Source organism: Nomascus leucogenys, chromosome 14 (genome assembly GCF_006542625.1).
Source record: "Nomascus leucogenys isolate Asia chromosome 14, Asia_NLE_v1, whole genome shotgun sequence".
In the NCBI taxonomy this organism is placed as follows: domain Eukaryota; kingdom Metazoa; phylum Chordata; class Mammalia; order Primates; family Hylobatidae; genus Nomascus; species Nomascus leucogenys.
Genome location: NC_044394.1, coordinates 54,161,438 through 54,183,438, shown reverse-complemented (window position 1 = coordinate 54,183,438; position 22,001 = coordinate 54,161,438).

Here is a 22,001-nt window from a genome sequence, read left to right as displayed (position 1 = left end):
GATCGCACCACTGCACTCCAGCCTGGGTGACAGTGAGACTCTGTCTCAAAAAAAAAAAAAAATTTGATCTCATTCACTTTTTATTTTAAAGGAGATTTATTATCAGTTTTGTCTCCAGCCTTATTTATTCCTTTCAAACATTTTTGTACATATCTGTTCTTCATATATTCCTGTTCTTCATCAAGACTAAAATTTGTAGGCTGGATACATTATTCCTGAGTCCGAAACCCCCAAATATTATCTTTTATTATATTAACAGTTGTGCTGTGCTATAAATGATAGACATTTTAGCATACCTATATGTGCTAAGTTTTGACATATTTATACACCAAAGAAACCACCACAATAAAAGAATTAGCATAATCATCACCCTCAAAATGTCCTTGTTTCCATCTATGGATTATAAAGGGATATAAATGATTTCCCTTGCTAACTCTCCTTCCCTCCCACATCTTTAGACAACCACTGATATGCCTTCTATCCTTCAGCATTTTCTAGAATTTTATACAAATGGAATGATAAGATCTGCAGTCTTTTTTGACTGACCTCTTTTCTTCAACATTAATATTTTCAGATTCACCCATGTTGTTGCATGTATCAATAGCTGATTTTATTATTGAGTCGTAGTGCATTGCATGGGTATATATCAATTTGTTTATCCACTCACCTGTATAATCACCTTTGGATTATTTCCAATAATTAGTTATTTCAAGTAAAGCTGCTATGAAAATGTGGCACACATTTTTGTATGGACATATTTTAAATTTATATTGGGTATATACAAAGAGTAGAATGGCTAGATCATACAGTATGTGTATGTTGATCATTCTCATAAACTGCCAAACTGTTTCATGAAGTGCTTATATCATTTTAGATTTTTACCCTATACAAGATTTCCAACAAGACCACATCCTTACCAACACTTGTTATGGTTATTCTCTTGTTGTAGAATTCTTTATTTTTTAACTATTTATTTATTTAGAGATAGAGTCTTGCTCTGATGCCCAGGGTGGAGTGCAGTGGCACAATCTGGGCTGTCTGCAACCTTCACCTCCTGGGTTCAAGCGATTCTCCAGCCTCAGCCTCCCAAGTAGCTGGGATTACAAGTTTGTGTTACCACGCCTGACTAATTTTTGTATTTTTAGTAGAGAGAGGGTTTCACCACATTGCCCAGGCTGGTCTTGAAATCCTGACCTCAGTGTTCAGCCCAGCTTGGCCTTTCACAGTGCTGGGATTACAGGCTTCAGCCACCACGCTCGGCCTCTTGTTGTAGAATTCTAATTACGTGTGTGGTGGTATCTTATCATGGCTTTAATTGTTTACATTTCCCTAAGAAATAATGATGCTTAGCATTTTTATGTGCTTATTTTTCATCTCCATATTTTCTATAGGTAAATAACAGTTCAAATCTCTTGCCCATTTCTCATTGGGTTTTTTAAATATTTTTGAGTTTTGAGAGATTTTAAATATATTTTGGATAAAAGTTCAAATATATTTTGGATAAAGAACTTCATTGCATGAGTATTTTGCATAGATTTTTCTCCCAGTCAATGTCTTGGCTTTTCATTTGCTTAACAATGTCCTTTAAAAAGCGGACAGTAAGACGAAATTTACTCAAGTCCAGTATATCCATTTTTTTCTTTATGCATTATCGTTTTAATTTAAGAAATATTTGCATAACCCAAGGTCTCAGAGATTTTCTCTCAAGTTTCTGGTGATTCATTTTACATTAATTTCCTCAATGTTGTGAATTCAAAGATGCATGGAGGATTGGTTGAGTCAGGTTAATGTTTTTCTCACTACCTTGAGGTGCCTCAAGGTATGATGTGAGAGCCCCTGCAATTAACATCATTCTCTACCTAGAATCTATGATGTTCTTGGAAAATGCATTCTAAATGAGTTGCAGTGACAGCTAATATGTATGTCTAACTGGATGGATATATATTCTCTCATACTCTCTCCTTTAGCTCAGTGGTAGCAAAGATCAAAGTCAAGTGGATAATGAAATTTCCATCATTTCATTCTAGGAATAATTTCACTTAATCCTCTGGTACTGCCACCAGTGCACTTTCAATATTAAATTAGAACCTGAATTTCCAACAAAACTTAATGAAGATAATTCTCATGTCCTTGTGGGTGGCTTGCTTATATGTAAGAATTAAGAGACCTGGCATTTTCTCTTTGCTTTCAAAGGCAGTAAGAGGAGACTTAAAATAGTGTATTGTCAGATAATTAAAAGTTTAATGTGAATCTGAAAAACTTAAAAGAAAAATAGATGTGTCCTTTTAATTTTATAATTTACATTCCTTTAACTGAACACAGCTAGTTGTAGGAGATGTGCTTGAATGTCTTAAAGGTCAAAATAACCCAATTAAAGAGACATAGATGGATTTTATATGAGTTCATTTCACCAGATATGAAATATGCTATCTCTTGTGTTGCAATATGAAAATGTTAAACAGACGTTTCTGATGGTGACTTAGGATGGACATGGCAAGGGAAGGTAAGATTAGGCAGTTGTAGTAACTAGCAGGCTGAATGCCTTCCAAAACCTTTCCAGGATTCATGAGGCATATGCAAGTCAGAGGATGAAAAGAAAGTCAAGGAGGCGTGTGATATTTTATTAAGATAACTGCTTAGTAAAAAACATTATTTCACTTCATTTTCACTCACATTTATTTATTCATTTACTCATTCAATTTTCATTGAGTACTTAGGTTCAGGGCACTATGCTAGGTCTTGGAAAAGATATATAGATAATAATATACTATTTCTGTTCTCTAAGTGCTTACAGACTTAGTTTGGATATTAAAAATACATCAAAGAAGAAAAAAGAAAAAGAAAAATGGAATTCAAAAGGTGGAAGTATAATATGTGGTCTTTCTTTTTTTGATTTTTATTTTTTATTTTTTAATTTTATTATTATTATACTTTAAGTTTTAGGGTACATGTGCACAACGTGCAGGTTTGTTACATGTGTATACATGTGCCATGTTGGTGTGCTGCACCCATTAACTTGTCATTTAGCATTAGGTTTCAATGCAGTCAGAATTGTTTTGTTTTTGTTGTTTAGTGAGAAAGTTCAGAAGTTTCTTAGTGGAGAAATGAATTTGAGTTGCAAATCCAAATGAACAAAGAAATGAATAATCTATCTAGAAATGTAGGATAAAGTCTTCTATGCTATGAGGACAGTATGAAAAAAGTATAGAGGTAAGAGAGCCCAAAGAGTGTATAAAAACACCAAACTGTTCAAATTTAGTTGTATTGAATATTAAGGAGAAAAAAACGACAAAGATTGAAAAAACTCTGAATGTTCTTATGTTCTGTTTGTATGTACTGTACCACCTAATGGAGTGTAAATTGGCTAAATTGTTTTCAAAATATCCAATTTTTAATGGTTTGGATGTGGGTTACAATGCAAAAATCAAAGTTTCTGCTGAGGTTAAACGATTTGCCTCAGCATCGGGCCCAGAATACTTACTTGACCATCCAATTGGCACGAACCCTGTAATGGTTAATTTCACACATTAACTTGACTTGACTGGGTCACAGAGTGCCCAGATATTTTGTCAAACATTATTTTGAGTATTTTGGTGAGGGTGTTTTTGGATGAAATTAGCATTTAAATTGGTAGAATGAATAAGGCTGATTACCCTCCCTAATGTGAATGGGCCTCATCTAGTCCGTTTAATAGAGCATTAGCCTGATCCTCTTCCAAGTATGAGAGAATTCTCCTGCCCCGTGGCCTTTGAATTAAAACATCAGCTCTTCCAGTTTCTGCAGCAGAGTCTGGCCTTTGTAGCCAAACTGGGACACTGGTCTGCAGATTTTGGACTTGCCAGTCTCCATAATCATGTGCACCAAAATTCCTTATAAATGTGTTTACACACACACACATACACACACTGACACACATCCTATCAGTTCCCTGGAGAAGACTAACACAAACCTTGTAGGATTCTGAGTTCTCATATACACAAAAACAGGATCTCTATAAGCCCCTTGGTATGAAAAATAGTGGTTAAAAATCAGTGCCATTTCTTCCAGGTAAGAGCCCCACTTCTGCCAGCCAATGACCATTTCTCAGTCTCTGACACTCCAGCCTGGCAAAAGGAAACGATGGCTTTTGCAGTGCTGAGGAAAGAGGCTTGTTCCAGTTGTTCATCCTGACCATTTCCATCTCAAGGCCATATGGTTGGCTGTTAAAAATATTCATTGCACTCACATTGGCAAATATTTTGTTTCTTCAAATCAGATCTAGAGTCATAAATACCTGTATGTAGCTTAGCTGTTAAAAATAGCTCAATAGCATCCTGCAAACAGTACATACTTCCTGTTGAACCAGATGGAGAAATCTGTACACACCAAGCCAATGTGGAGAGAGCAATAGCAGTCACTGGAACCCAGCCACTTATGCCAGAGGAGCTGGCAAAGGTCTGCACATAAAATGTAGTCTAGACCTGGTCAAGCCTTTAGCTCTTCCAGGAAACTGAGCTTGAAGTGAGAAATTTGGGCTTTTATTTTCCCTAGTGGGAAAATACTTAGAGATCATTCATATGATACTAGATGATTATGTGTAAAAATAATGTTTTTATTTTCCTTCTTTAAACTCCTTGCATTACTTTTCTCTTTGGAACCCTCAATTTAACTTTATTTTTCTAAGTGCATTCATTCAGCAAACATTGAGCATCCTTTGCATGCCTATACCATGTAAGGTCCTCATTTACAGTCTCTGAATGCAAATTGATCTATATCTTCTTGGTCATTGTCTTTCTCTGATACCTCAAACTACAACTTTCTGGTCACTTGACTGCTTCTTACTCATCTTCTTTTCTTTTCTCTGGCTTGATGATATGTCCCTTTCTCCCTCTCTGGTCCAAAGGAACTTGACATAATGTGGCAACTATTTCCTTTACATAATGATGGGTTGGGAAGGAAGAGGTGGGTTAACTTTCCTAATAGTCAGCAATTGGAAGGAGTCACCTCTACCAATGTCAATTGGCTCCTCTCCTCAGTCTTGATTTTTTTTTTTAAGTATATGGCAAGAGGGAAAGGTCTGTGCCTTTACTAACTTTTTTTTCAAGTAAATAAATTAAGAGGAATTATAATGGATTCTTCAGATTTTTCTCCATTTGTCTTGCAGAGAACACCTGGTCTTGGTCTTAGGGTTAGAGAAAATTCTGTGTCCCTTGCCTTTGAATTTGCAGCTAATCAAAAAGTAGGAAAAGGAGATAATATAATTCATCTAGGTACTTGTCTGACAAGCATGTTCCAATGACAAGTTTTTCATGAATAAAATACATTTTTTTATATACTCACTGAATCCCAGAAGCTGAACAACTCAGATGATATTAGATATAGAAAATATTTCCAAATTCATCAGTGGCCCACACTTTTTCCAAAATTTAACAGTAGAGTCATTTTAGGACAGGGTCTGGCAAATTTTCCCTTTAAGTGTCCAGATAGAAAATATTTTCTGCTTGTGTTGGCTATGCAGTCTTTATTGCAAATACTCAACTGTGCAGTCATAAAACCAGGCATGGGTGACGCAGAAATAGGAGGGACTGTGTTCTAATAAAACTTTATTTACAAAAGCAGACAGCAGGACCACTTTGGTCTGAGGCTTTTGTTTTATGACAGTAAGTTTCAACCAATAAAATAAAATCCATAGAATATCATTTAGAAAGGTATTTCTCAAAGGAAATATAATAAAACAATGTGTCTTAGAGATACCTAGAATGAATGCTATAAATGCACGTTCAGAGCTCCTGTCTCAGACTTCAGGTTTGTGGATATCTAACAGAGAAAACCTGGAAATCTACATATTAATAATCATCCCTGGAGACCATTTTGTACAAACTTGAGAACTCCTACCACTACAGAGCCATAAATGCATAGGTTAGCTTACCCACAAAGCAGAAAACCTAGGAGGCAAGATGTTGACTGGGTGGGCACTTTCATTCTTTCTGTGTTGTGTTTCTTTTAATTCAAGATGTGATTGATTGGTTAAGAGAATGAGTTTGTGCATCAAAGAAATATGGCTTCAAATACAGAATATGTCACTTTCTAATTGGGAGAAGTTTGTTGGTGAAGTTGAGCTAATACCTACGATATATCTAGGATAATGTGGGGAATTAATGAATGAAAGAGTGCAAAGTGCTTAGCATTCTTCCAGTTTCATCGTCAGCAGTCACCTTGTAGAAGATATTTGGATGCAGTCATTACCCACTCCTGATTCTGTGGTTAATAGGAGCTTACTCTCTTCAGAATTGTGAAAAAAGCATATATGATGGTAACAGAATGCTCAAACTATTCCGCCTCTGGCCTAGAAATCACATAAACACAGAGTTAGCACCTTTCTCTTTTGTCCTTCAATGCAAAGTGACTTGATTTCAAATTAAATGAAAGCAGAGTAGATTTACTGATGGCTCACCCAGTTAGACAAAGAAAGCAGAAACAGATGAGCAGTTCATGAGTTAGGCCTCTTAAGAATGCTCTCTTCACTTATTTCAGAAATAAAGTTCTTTAATTTTAAGAGAATATGAGTAGAATGCTTGAATCTTAGAATCACAACACTATTGACCCCTTATTATTGGCAGGTGCATTTCATATCTCACCTTAATCCTTATAACACCAATAAGTGGTATGTGCCATTTATGCCGCATCATTGGTAAGGAAAATAAAGGTGGAGAATTTGTGGGTTTCATCAAAGTCTATGCAGTTGGTAATATCAGAACTGATACATGCACATAAACTACCAGTCCCAAACCTTCTCTGATATCATCATTTTCAACACTTGTTGTCCATTATAATCAATCCCAGAAGTTTAAAAACAGTAACACTGCTTCCCGAATTTGATTCATTCCCAGGGATTCTGATTTAATTGGTCTTGGGTGGGAATCAGGCATTTGCATTTTTAAAGAATAGTCTCCCCTGTTACTGCCTATTTGTCAGGGTTGAAAAGTACTGCATTTCATACTTGTTTGTTATTTAAAACTGCATGTTTTCTTCATATAAGTGATCCCCTCTCCTTGTATGTGTCAACATTATTAACTACAATATCTATAAACATCTCAAATGTTAAATTGAGAGCAAGCCAAATACTAGGATATTTAAAAACCTTGTCTTGACGTCAAGCATGGAAGATCAAATACACTAACTTTGTGGTTGCTAGTAAGCGTTCCCAGTGTTTGTCTAGCTCCAAAAAAATCATTGTATTTGTTTTTTGGCATCTAAAAACAGTCAGTTCCACAAACCACGTTTGCTTTTGATCAAAGGCAATTCTAGGTCACTGGCTGAATGGGACGGGTCCAGCTAGTATTCCCAATCAGATGGTGTCATCCACTCTGAAGAAGGTAGACAGAAAATTAAGAAGTGTTTGGTGAGTTAATATGACTGAACTCAATTAGATACCTGGCCCTGTTAGACTTTTGTTTTTCTAGTCTACTTTAGCCTGAAGACTCTTAAGAAAGAGAATGGGATCTGTAACAGCAACCTAAGAATTGAGGAAGAGTGAACAGATGAGGTCATTTGGGCTTCTGTAAAATGCTAATGGCAAGAGATGAGACTTTATCTGAAAGTGAAGTTCTGGGAACACTGGGATGTAGAGAAAGTGATGTGAAACTTTGAGCTGGATTTAGCTGGATTTGGTTTTCCTTTGGTATGATGTGGGCATGTTAGTTGATATAGTTTGGCTCTGTGTCCCCACCCAAATCTCATCGAGACTGTAATCTGCATGTACTGGGAGAGGGACCTGGTAGATGGAGATTGGATCATGGTGGCCATTGCCCCCATGCTGTTCTCCTGATAGTGAGTGAGTTCTCACAAGAGCTGATGGTTTTAAAAGTGTGGCACTTACTCACTCTCGCTGTCTCCTACCACCTTGTGAAGAAGGTGCCTGCTTCTCCTTTGCCTTCCACCATGATTGTAAGTTTCCTGAGGCCTCCCCAGTCTTAGTGGAACTGTGAGTCAACTAAACCTCTTTTGCTTATAAATTACCAAGTCTCAGGTAGTATCTTTATAGCAGTGTGAAAATGAACGAATACATTAGTCAATCTGTTTAACAAACTTATATTGTTATAATTCAACTGGAGAAAATAATAACCTACTTCTCAAAGTTATGAGCCTTAGTTTTGGAGGCCATGAAGGAGACAGGATTGGACTTCAATAAGGGATGGTTGTTATGATTATGCATATCATACTTTTTACTGGGTGAGATGTTTATGTGACAACTATTTGCTGCCTTAGCTATTGGTTTAAAATAACTAAATTTTGAAATTATATTGCCATGACACTATGATTTTGTTAATATTTTTGTTAAATAGAGCATAAAGGTTTTGAGTAGTAAAAAAGCTGAACTGATAATATTTAGAGCATATACCTTAGTCTTTCATATCTTGGACTGATATAAAATATTTTAAAATGAGATTATCTTTTTTCTTCAGGGATAATTCATACTTTATTTTTGGTTTCCTATGAAATTCTTTTCCAGATTTGCAGGGAAAGTATCTTTGTTATATGTGATAGTCATTGAACCTGTAATTTATTTATTCACGCTGAAAACAGAAAATGTAGCTAATATTAATAATACTTTCATAAGTTATTGAAGACTACCAAGAAATTTAATGATGGCACATAGACTGCATGTTAATGGTTAGAGTTCTTTGTTTTATATGAGTATATATTTGAGTGAAATAACATACTCCAGTTCCTTATTAGGGAAGAAACTAGAACAATCAAGGTGATTGAAGATTCTCTAAAGGCTTTGCTTTTGATTCTATTGAAATCAATTATCCTGAGTGGGTCTGAAGGGACAATTGTGCTTCCTGGGTTGTAGGTGACTTGGTTTTAACAGCTTTATTGAGGTATAATTGATATCCTCCCAAAATTACATGTTTAGTGTATAAATTTGGTGAGTTTGGACATATGCACATTCTCATGATATCATCAAAATATTAAATGTATCTATCACCTCCAAACGTTTTATTGTTCCCCTTTGTGTTTTTGCATGTGTGTGTGAGAACATTTAATATGAGATCTAACCTCTCAACAAATTTTTGACTACACAATGCCATACTGGTGAAATAGAGGGTACTGTGTTGTACATCAGATCTCTAGAATTTATTCATTTTGTATAAATAAAACTTTACACCCATTAAACAACTCTCCACTTCCCCCTCCCTTCCAGATCCTGGCAACCACTATCCTGTCCTCTGCTTCTATAAGTTTGACTATTTCAGACAAAAAAAAAATTCTACTGTTTGTAACAACATGGATGAACCCAGAGGACACTGTGCTAAGTGAAATAGGCAACCCAAAATGACAAATACTGCATGATTCCACTTCCGGTTTTCTTTTATAGGTGGCTCCTAGGGTTTCTCGACGTGGACATAACTGACATTTGTGGTTGTATGATGCTTTGTTGCAGGGAGGAAGGCTGTCCTGTGCACTGTAGGATGTTCAGCAGCATCCCTGATCTCCCCTCTCTAGATGCCAGTAGCACCCTTCCCCAGTTGTAACAACCCGAAATGTTTCCAGACATTGCTAAATGTCTCTTGCAGGGCAAAATTGCCCACCCACTGAGAACCACTGTATAAAGGGAGGTGAACTTTCATCCCCAGAGAAAATGTTCTTCTTTACTTTTTATGACTGTTTGGACCAGGAGTATGGTAGTCCTTGTTCCGAATAAGTTCTTAATTAGATGAGAGGGTTACCTGCTAGTTGGAAGCTATAGTACAATGGGGATTTAATTCAAGGTTAGAATTGGAGGATGGAGAGAGGGTGTTATGTCTTAGAAGGAGTGAGGGCAATGTATGCACAAAAGGCAATAGTTTTGAGTGGATCCTTATCTGTGCTATAAGAAGTCTTAAGAGTTCATTGACCTCATCATGTATTATACACCTACATTTCTATTGTGATTGATGGCGAAACCAACATTGTGTGTTTAGCCGAATTAACTAGAATGCACAGGTAATGAAGGCAGGAGTCACATCTCTCTTGCTTATCTTTTCATAGCTCTGGAAGGGTCCACTTCATGAAGTAGTACTTAGTAAGTATTTGTATAGAAAAGCGAATGGATTAAAAAACAAATGAATTACAAGGGATGTAGGTGGGTCAGGAGATCTGAGAAATGTTCTTTCTTTGTTTTCTTTTTTGAGACAGGGTCTCGCTCTCTCACCCAGGCTGGAGTGCAGTTGTGTGATCATGGTTCACTGCAGCCTCAAACTCCTGGGCTCAAGCAATTCTCCCACTTCAGCCTTCTGAGTAGCAAAGACCACAGATATGCACCACCACACCTGGCGAATTTTTTAATATTTTTGTAAAGATGGGGTCTCCCTGTGTTGCCCAGTCTTGTCTTGAACTCCTAGTCTCAAGTGATCCTCCCACCTCTGCCTCCCAAAGTGTTGAGATTACAGGCCTGGGCCACCATGCCTGGCCCTGAGAAGAGTTCTTATTCTGCTGCCAGCTTATTGTGCAAGTCACTTCACCTTCCTGAATATCTTGATCTAAGAAATGGATAGTGTGTTAGGTGATCTTGACAGTTTCTTCAGGCTGTGAAATATCATGGCTCTGACAGGATTACAGAATGTGTTGCATAGTTGTGATATTAAAATTCTTTGGTAACTTGAGCTATGAAAACTTGTGTGTGGAGCAAGTTGGTCTCCCTAGTGAGAGTCTGTTTCACCAAAAGCGATCAGAGAATGTTGATCATAGTTACCCAAAAGAACACATGCTACAGGTGGATATGAAATGAGGAATGGACAAAAACAAGCTGCTAGAGCACATAACTTTTCATTGTATATGTTAGGTATTTCTTTCTTTAATAAGGGTGAAATACTGAAGATCTAGTAAAAAGAGACTATTAACCAACAACTAAATTCTCTGGAATCAGGAGGGAGTAATCTCATACTAAGAAATAGTCCTATTCACATGTGAATTAAACATTAAAGTTATTTCTTTGCAGGTATTTTGGAAATAAGTAATACATTTTCAATACATCTTTTAAGATATATCTTGTGGTAGTAATAGATTAGTCCTAAAAGGTGTTATTTTTTCCTACCATAGGGGCTGGTTGTTAACAATATTAGAGACTCATAATATTATAACGAGAATGTTCAGACAATTAATTAATGTTGGAAATTCATCTTTCACCCAGACTCTAAGCCAGAGAAACTACTTCCACAGGAAGCCTAATTACCACCCACATAAACTAGTCAGTAAAAGTGATAGAAGTTTTACACCCCTGCAGCTTGGTAAGGTAGAATACAAGCAGATTGAAAAAAAAAAAAAAAGCCTCCCATACTCTCAGAGCAAATCCAGATGTAAAACCAATTTATGTTTCAAGTGCCTACCCATGCTGATCTAGCCAGAGTCACATAGATAATGTTAAGTGTAATTTATGGTTGAGGCAGATTTGTTTGGCAATACTGAAGGTTTTCTGTGGGAAGTTAGAAAAGATAGAGGCCTCCAAAAGCTATCACAACTTTAGGAAAAGTTTGGTTGATGACAGGTACAGAAGATGTGGTTTTTCACATTGACTGCTAAGAGCGCCTAAATAGTCATGACATCCAGGATTAGCTCTATGTGTGGCAGCGTGTGCCAGTCACGTGGTGATATGGTTTGGTTTTGTCCCACCCAAATCTCATCTTGAATTGTAACTCCCACAATTTCCATGTGTTGTGGGAGGAACCTGGTGGGAGGTCAATGAATCATGGGGGCGGGTCTTTCCCATGCTATTCCCGTGATAGTGAATAAGTCTCGCGAGATCTGATGGTTTTATAAACGGGAGTTTCGCTGCAAAAGCTCTCTTCTCTCGTCTGCCACTATGTGAGACGTGACTCTCATCTTCTGCCATGATTGTGAGGCCTCCCCAGCCACGTGGAACTGTGAGTCTATGAAACTTCTTTCTTTTGTAAAGACATACCCAGTCTCGGGTATGTCTTTATCGGCAGTGTGAAAATGGACAAATACACACGGCAATTCTAGAGGAGCAGAGAATCAAGCTATAGACTTTAGGAGGAAACTACTGGGATGGCAGGAAAATGACTGCAGTTCTGATGGCATTGGGAAGAGAGGGCAAGGAACAAAAGAAGCCAAAACTCAGCAAGGATCCGAAGCTCTAGTACTGGGGCAGATGTTGAAAACAAAGAGCATCTAACTGTGGTGTATGGCACTGGAGGCACAGTTATGAACTGAGATCATGAGGGAAATTCTGTCAAAAACAAAGCACAGATCTTCAGAAATTTCCAAACTCTAGAGATATGGAAAAGAGAGAAGATCATAAGCTAGAATACAGAAAAGGACCCCTCCAGGATCCAGCACTCTGGGGCTGGCAGGCCAGATAAATCCTGGGAATATAAGAGACCAGGTTGGATAGAATCTTGTTGGGCAAGAAGGATGACTGCCCCAGAAATAATCAAGAGTTGCAGAACTTGTTTCACTCAATAACAAAAATCTGCTGAGTTTTTACTCTAAGTACCATGGTAGGTTCAGAGATGATAAAGATTAAATCAGAAATAATCTCATTCTTCCAGCATGGGCTACATAGTGAGATCCCATCTCTACAAAAATATTTTTAAAAAATTATTCTAGTAGGCATGGTGGCTTATACCTAGAGTACCAGCTATTCAGAAAACTGAGGCAGGATGATCACTTGATCCCAGGAGTTTGAGGTTGCAGTGAGCCATGATTGCACCACTGCACTCTAGCCTGGCTGACAGAGCAAGACTGTGTCTCAAGGAAAAAAAAAAAAAGAAACATCCTTATTCTTGAGAAGTACATTTAATCTAAATAGGGAGGTGGCAGAGGCATAAACATCAAATATCGAAATGTTATGGAGGGGCTACCTAACTTAACTTACAACAATCAAGGAAGACTTCCTAGAGGAAATGGCACTTGAACTAAAACTGGAAAGAGGATTAATAAGAGTAAAGTGGCCAGAAGTTGTGACTCATGCCTGTAATCCCAGTGCTTTGGTGGGATTATAGGCATGAGCTGAAGGTGAGGATGATCCCTTCAGCTCAGGAGTTTGAGATCAATCTGGGCAACACCGCAAGATCCCATTTCTATGAAAAACAAACAAACAAACAAAACAGCAATGTGGTGGTGCATGCAGGTAGTCCCAGTTACTCAGAAGGTTGAGGCCAGAGGATTGCTTGAGCCCAGGAGATTGAGGCTGCAGTGAGCCATGATTGCGCCACTGCACTCAGCCTGGACAACAGAGCAAGACCCTGTCTCAAAAAAGAGAGAAAGAGTAAAGAAGTGAGAAAGTACTGTAGTTAAAAGTGACATAAGCAAAGGAAAAATATTGCAAATAAACATCTGAGATGTATATGTGTGCTTGTGTCAAGGAATGGAAACGACTGAAATTTGTTGGGTATTTGAATATAAATTCAAGGCAGGAAGTAGCGCAGGAAGTAGCATAGACATGAGTTGAATACAGATAGGGGGAATACCTGAAAGCAATTGTTATGTCATGCTAAGGAGCTTGGTTTTATCCTATAGTAGGTGATAGGGAAAGGTTATGATCAAGGTCATTCCTTAGATGTGGCTATTGAAGAGTGTGGAAGACAATTTGGGGTCGACAAGGCCAGAGGCAAAGAGATCAGTTGGGTGGTAGTCCTCTAACTCAAGCTTGGAGCAAAAGAATGAAGATGAAGTTGAAAAATAGTTAAGCATTTAGGAGGTAGCATAACCAAGATTATGATTCAATGTTCCCTTGAGGGACAAGGCTGCCTTACAATGGGTATCTGGTCTCTAGCTCAGGGAACATTGGTTCCATTGATTGAAATAAAAATGAAGGAGGAAGAATGGGTTATAGGGTAGGAAAGATAATAGCTGAGATTCTCATAAAAATCACAAAACTGTGCATCGAGCAGTTGGATACAAGAGTGTAAAACTCAATAAAAAGCTCAACTATGGAAAGCAGATATATGAGTCAATGATAAATGAATAATTATTTGGGCATAAAGTATTTGGGATGGTTTTTTCAAATTGGAGGTTTTTTGGGGGAGGGGGTAAAACCTCTAGCAGTCCTACCTATGTTGAACTTTGCTAGCTACAGTGGAGAAATGAGTAGTTGGATGCTTATTCTACTTGGCAGAGGCTAGGACTGGTGCAAGAGATGAACATCACAATCATTTAACAATTATAGATAAACAAATATAGATCAGCAATTATAATTTAACAATTATAGATTGCCCTGGAATATGGATTAATAAAGGAATGTATATATTATACTAATTAGAATCCTAAATGATTCCATGCCCCATTGAGTCCTGCAAAAATTGCATGATGATGATTTGGAAGCAGATGTGCTTTTCAACATTGGGAGTATTTAAGAATAAGCTATATAATTGCTGGGCAGGGTTGTTACCATAGCAATCTCTACTAGAGAACAGAGTAGGTAATTATTTAATGGACCATTAAGTAAGATCATCATAAATTCCAGAAAAATTTTAGGAACTATTGTTTTCTGATTCATTGACTTTATATAAAATATCAAAGGTGTACAGTTAAGTCATATATTTTAAAAATCGAATAAGTCTAAATTTAAAAAATTGAATAAATCACTATGTGCATTAAAGCAGGCTTGTCTTAGTAAGTAATTACAATAACTTTCAAAATTGTTTTCCACTGTAAGATTTGCTGTTGAATCCCCTGATTAGCACAGAATTTGGCACTTGCTTGGGCACTATATACATGTGCTTTTTGCTTTTTTCTGTTTGAGACAGGGTCTTTCTCTGCTGCTCAGGCTGGAGTGCAGTGGTGTGATTATGGCTCACTGCAGTCTAGATCTCCTGGGCCAAAGCAATCCTCTCACCTCAGCCTCCTGAGAAGCAGGGACTATAGGCATACACCACCATGCCCAGGCTTCTCTTGAATTTCTGGGCTCAAGCAATCTTCCTGTCTTGGCTTCTCAAAATGCTGGGATTACAGGCATGAGCCACCAAGCCTGGCCACTATATATCCAAGTACTTGCTTACATGGGACAGATGGAGCAAGAAACAGCTAAGAAGTCAGCTAGAATTGTTCATGCATTAGGGGTGGCTAGGTATAATATAAGCTGGAGAGAGTACAGTGTTGGTGGAGGGGCCTGGTGGGAGATGACTGGATCATGGGGATGGAGTGCTCCTGAATGATTTAGAACCATCCCTTTTGTGGTGTTGTTTTGATAGAGTTCTCATGAGATCTGGTTGTTTAAAGGTGTGTGTCACCTCTCCCCTCTCTCGTTTTCTCCTGCTCTGACCATGTGAATTACTGGCCTCCCCTTTGCCTTCTGCCATGACTGTGAGTTTCCTGAGCCTCCTGCCCTCAGAAGCTGAGTAGATGCCAGTATTGTGCTTCCTGTACAGTCTGCATAACCATGGGTCAATTAAATCTCTTTTCTTTATAAATTACCTGGCCTCAGGTATTTCTTTATAGCAAGATGAGAAAGGACTAATATAGAGAACTGGTATCAAAGAGTGGGGCACTGCTATAATGATACCTGAAAATGTGGAAGTGGCTTTGGAACTGGGTAATGAGCAGAGACAGAAAGATGAGGCAAAATTTGGAACTTCCTAGAGACTCGTTAAATCGTTGTGACCAAAATGCTGATAGTAATATGGACAATTAAGTTCAAGCTGAAGAGGTCTGAGATGGAGATGAGAAACTTATTGGGTACTGGACCAAAGATCACTTTTAGCAAAGAGGTTGGCTGCATTGTGCCCCTGCTCTAGGGATCTGTGTAACTTTGAACTTGAGAGTGATGATTTAGCGTATCTGGCAAGAAGAAATTTCTAAGCAGCAAAGCGTGCAAGATGTGGCCTGGCCACTTCTAACAACCTATTCTCATATGCACGAGCAAAAAAAATGACCCCAAACTGGAACTTATATTTAAAAGGGAAGCACAGCATAAAAGTTTGGAAAATTTGCACCCTGGCTATGTGGTAGAAAAGAATACCCAACTTTCAGGGGAGGAGATTCCAGCTGGCTACAAAGATTTTTATAGCTGAAATGAAGACAAATGCTGATAGCCAAGGCAATGGGCAGAAAGCACCAAAGGCATTTCGGAGACCTTTGCAGCAGCCTCTCCCATCACAGGCCCAGAAGCCTAGGAGGGAAGAATGGTTTCTTTGGCCAGGCCTGGGCCCTGCTTCCCTGAGCAGCCTCAGGACACTGCTTCCTGCATCCCAGCCACTCCAGCTCCAGCCATGGCTCACAGGGGCCCAGGTACAGCCTGTGCTGCTGCTTCAGGGGGTGCAAGCTGCTCTTTTTTTTTTTTTTCTTTGAGATAGAGTCTCACTCTTTTGCCCAGGCTGGAGTGCAGTGGTGTGATCTCAGCTCACTGCAATCTCCACCTCCTGGATTCAGCTGGGGTTACAGGCACCTGCCACCATGCCCAGCTGTATATATATATATATATTTTTTTTTTGTATTTTTTAGTAGAGATGGGGTTTCGCCATGTTGGCCAGGCTGGTCTTGAACTCCTGACCTCAGGTGATCCACCCGCCTCAGCCTCCCAAAGTACTGGGACTACAGGCATGAGCCACTGTGCCAGGCCACAAACTGCTCCTATGATCAGAAAGAATATACAGTATAAACGAATTTGTGTGATATTTATGGTGTCTTTTAGCATCATAGTCTATGACCCTATTATTGTTCTTATAAAGCTCCTGCACCATTAAATAATGGGGACAATGCCCATCAACCAGCTGCCTTTTATTTCTCATTTGGACAGGAATTTAGTTAGTCAATTGGAAAAGACATTTACATTTACTTTATTCTTCTTCATGGAAATAAAAATAAAAGTAGAACTTTTAACTTGACTTCTAGAATCCTCATAAAAATGACTGGTACTGCCTGAAGGAGCTGAAGGCATTCTGTAGATTCTAAGATAACCTGTAATCTTATATGTATGTATGTATGTTTATATGTCAATATACAGGACTATCTATGTATACATCTATATTTCTAGGACTCTATCTATAAAACCATCTTCTAGAATTCATTACAGTGCCACTACAGACATTTATAAGCAAAAGTGGCAGAAATATTAAAATAAAGAACTATAATATTTGAACTCTGATCAATGTTTTACTAGGATAGTCCTTTCATAATTCTATGCAGATTTCTCTAGCTAGTATATATTAAGAAATAAGTCCTATTTAAACCAACAGAATACGTTGGGAATCAATATATAAGCAAATGATAACTGGAGACTATTTTTTGAACTTAACAACTACATCAGAAATACACTTATTGAGAATCAGCTGCATTCCTGGTAATGAGAAGGCAAAGAAAGATTCTGCAGAATTTGGCTCTACTAGATCTCCTTTTGGCAATTTAAGGTCATTCTCTACCCTTAGTGACTTGGAATTTCAAAAAGTATATGTCTTTTTTTCAAGGAGAAGGAAATTAGAAGGTACTTAGATTGGTTTAATTTGCTTTAGATGAAAAGGCATAAGGACATTCAATGTTTACGAATTCACCTTCTTTTAGTCTCCCTGTGCAAAGCACAGGGAAATGAAATGGACTTTGACATTGTATAGCCTTAATTTAGAAAACAACTCTTCTACTTATTATTTCATAATCAAACTTGCTGATCTTTAGTTTCTCCTTCTTTACAATGAAGAAAAATATCTTACAGGATTGTTGTAAGAATTAAATTAAATTAAATAGCATGTGTAGGAACCCTAACACAATGGTTGGGTCATAATCATTCTGATTACACATTAATTTCATTAATCATGCCTTAATCCACAGGAGCTATCCTTAGTTTATTACTCAAAGGTATTTCTATATGGACAAATAGAATAAGAATTGCAAACAGTAAGGGAGAATTTTTATGGACTTGAGAAAGCTGTAATGAGGAATATGTGGCAGCCTAATGGAGAACTGAAATAAGTTTGAATTTGTACTACTTACAGTAAATATGTCATGGTAAGGATAAGTATTATCGTAGATTTAAATAACAGGTTTGTGTTTATATATCTTTGTATGTTTTAATTATATTCATGATGATCATCTCACTGAATCTTCACAGTACCCTGTGAGATAAAATTATGATTCTCATTTTACAGATGGAAAAGTTGAGGTTCAAAGGTGTTAATTTACACTGCAAATCATATATTCTTTATATTTGTCAGGAACAACCAAAAATGATTTGAAAGTGGACATGTGATCTGTGGGTGTCTTTCAATGAAATGTTGAGTGTTTTTTTGTAAAGGAATCTGAGTCTTTTATCAACTCAGCCACTTTACAACTCTGTAAATTATGGAAAACTGAAAAGGACACAAATGATTCTTGTGTGTTTACATGCAAATGAATTTTGTCTGGCAGATTTATAATTGACTTCTACTCTGTAGAATAGATAATTCAAATATCTGTTTTTACTGGTAGATAGTGATCCACTTTGCATCTGTTAGCAACATTATTTCAGAACTTGTGATTACCTGTATTTGCATCTGTGTTTAGATTTTCTTTTGGACTGATTTTAACATCTTATGAGTTTCCTCATTAGTTAATGAGTTAAAAAAATTGACACACGTTTATTGTATATTTTTACGAAAGTCATAATTTTATCCTTCTGAAAATTATCTTATAACACACTTGAACTAAGGTCTTCTGTTTCTAATCCCAGGGTTTATAAACGGAAATTCAAAGGAACTAGATAAACCTTGCCTTTGTCAACTGTAAATTCCACAAAAGATTAGCCAAAACACATTGATCAAACCTATTGCAATAAGAAAAAATGCCGCTTTGCCAACAAAAAGTTTTTACACATACACACAGGGAGACTGGAGAAACAGAAAATTGTTTTTATTCACAAAGGCATGACTGTGTAAGTAGACAGTACATAAAAATCTACAGATAAAGAATTTACATTAAGAAGCTATTTTTTCAAGGTCTCTGGATACAAGAAGTAAATAGAATAAAAAAGATTCCATTTATAATTGAACCAAAACAAAATATTTAGGAATAATGTACAAAATGTCTATACGGAAAACTGTAAAACATTAGCGAAAGAAATAAAGAAGACCTAAATCAACACATACATATTTGGAAGAGTCAATAGTTTACAGATTACAATTAATCTTAAACAGATCAATAGGTGGGATGCAATCACTGGAGGTGCTTTCTGAAAACTGGCAAGCTGATTCCAAAATTTATTTGGAAATGCAAAGGGCCAAAAATAACCAACAAAATCTGAAAGAACAAAAACCAAGTTGGGGATGCATAGTTTTAGATATTAAGAGTAATAATGCTGCAATGGTTTTGAAAGTGTGGTACTTGGTGTAAGGTAGACAAATAGAACAAAATGAGAAGCCTATAAAAAGAACACACGTTTACAGTTACTTGATTTCTTACAAAGGTGAGACTGCAGTAGAGTTTAGAAAGAGTAGCCTTTTCAGTTATTGGGCCTAAGTCAATTTGGTTTTCTAAGTAGATAAACATCTTTCTTCTCTGTCTGTTGTCAACTCCTAAAAAAACCACCAAAAAACTCATTGATTGAGCAAAGTTTATTAGATTCTGTTTGACAAAAGTTGGAGAGAAGTATTTGGGACTTTGGGTTTGGGTCTAAGTGGTTAAAGCAAGATGTTTCAAGACTAGGAACTGACTGAGATTAGGAAAATTCAGATTCATAGGAGTTTAGGATTGGTCAACACAAAGACAGGCTTGAAATAAGTCTAGATAAGGAAACTGATTTTTGATACATGAGCTGCTTGCCCTGTTGAGAAATCAATTATCCTGACAGAAGAGGTACTCTCATACATCAAGAAAGTATTTTTCAGGGAGAAATTGGTTTGCAAGAATTCCCTGGAGCAAATAGTTACATCACGTCACAGGTGCCCTCAGTTCTCTGTCCAACTGACTAACTACATGAGTGCAATTGTCTCTACTCCACCCTCTACCTCACAAAAGTCACTGTACACAAAAGTCAACTCTAGATGAAACGTAGATCTAAATCTAAAACTAAATAAAGCTTCCAGAAGAAGAAATAGAAGGTATTTTTGTGATCTTCAAGTTGGCAAAGCTTTTTAAAATCAGGCCCAAAAAGCTCCTTAACCGTAACAGGTGGAAAAGGTGGGTAAATCAACCTACATTAAATTATAACTCTGTTCATTCAAAATAAACCATTAAGAGAGGAAAAGAGCAAAAATACAATAGAAAAGTGAGAGTAAGGCTTGAATAAGAACTTGACAAAGAGGGTATTCAAATGGTTATTAAAGCTGAGAAAATTATATTTTATAATTCAGCAATTATATTTCTCTAAGTATATACCCAAAAGATGTACATACACATGTTCACCAAAAAATGTATATGATAATTTTTATTAATAGAAGAGTCTATAAATAAAGTTGCTGTATATCCATATAATAGAGAATGAATCAGCATGAACAAATTATTGTGACAGGCAGCAACGTGGATTATGCCTACAAACATAATGCCAGACAAAATGAAGCTAAACCCAAAAGAAAATAGACTAGATGTTTCTCATTCTATAAAGTTCAAATGTAGGCAAATTTCATCTATGTTATTACAACTCAGAACAATGTTGACCTTTGGTAGTAACTGGAAGGGGACATCCAGAACTTCTGCAATGTTAGAAATTTCCTATTTTGTGATCTGAGTGCTGATTATACTTACAGGCTTATTTTGTGAAAATTCAGTAAATTGTTTTTTCTATACTTCCAATGGAGTTTACAAGAAAGCTGTAAAGAAGGGCAGAAGAAAGAAGAAGAAGCCTATAAGGAAAGGCAGAAAGGAGGAAAGAAAGACTAAAGGAAGAGTTACTTTCTAGGGATCTACAATCAAATAGTCATCATCATGACATGGAAAACAATGTGGAAAAAGAAGAACCTAAACTGATTCCTTTTCACAGTAACCAAAACAAATTGAAGAATGAGAATGGTAATCTGGAGTGTGCGTAGCTTGTTCACCTCTTTCAATTCTTAGAATTCTCCACTGGAAATTTTTTCTTGGTGACAAGCTTAGTTCTTCATACCTCATTAAAGAAGAATTTACAGCTGGATGGTTGCTGTTTCTCCTCACATGGAGCCAAATTTAGATTTTAATCGACAGCCCAGACCCTGTTCTCTTTATTTCCTATGTGCAATTAGAAAGAGAGAGCATATGTTCTGAAGTCGACGCTCAGGAATGGGATGTTTGGAGTTCCTAAAGTCATTCTTCACTCTGTGAAACCTAAATTCGTCCCACTCCCTCTTGAATGCACATGTGCAGTGGAACATTTGCTGCAAGGTGACTCTAACATGAGCTTCAGCTGACATCCTTTCTGCTAGTTCCAGAAATACAAATTAGCCTGTGTTGGCAGAAGATTAGGGACTGCTCTTTAAGCAGTCTTTCATTCTGCAGTTTTATTTTCCATTCATCTTGCCAAGAGAGTATCTTTTTCCAGAAGTTTCTCCTCTGCTCTCCCCTGCCCTTTGCTTCTTCTTTTTTTTTAAGCTCCGTTTTTCTCCCCCAGATCCAACTGTATCTTTACTACAGCCTCTTGCTGTTTCTTATCCTCCTATTTTTATACTGCCAATTGCTTTCCTCTCTGTACTTCGCTTATTTTGAATTTTTTGGCCAGTAGTAATAACATATAAATTAAGAACAACCCATCAAGTGGATAAATTGCCTGTTTTGTTCAATAACATTTTATTTACCATTTAGATTTTTTTTTTTTAATTTTTGAGACAGAGTCTCATTCTGTCAGCCAAGCTGGAGTGCAATGGTGCGATCTTGGCTCACTCCAACCTCCACCTCCTGGGTTCAAGCAATTCTCCTGCCTCAGCCTCTTGAGGAGCTGGGATTACAGGTACCCACCAACACGCCATGCACATTTTTATATATATATATTTTTATTAGAGATGGAGTTTTACCAGGTTTGTAAGGCTGGTCTCAAACTCCTGACCTCAAGTGATCCACCTGCTTTGGCCTACCAAAGTGCTGGGATTACAGGAATGAGCCACCGTGTCTGGCCACCATTTAGATTTTTTTGAGTGCTTTAAGTT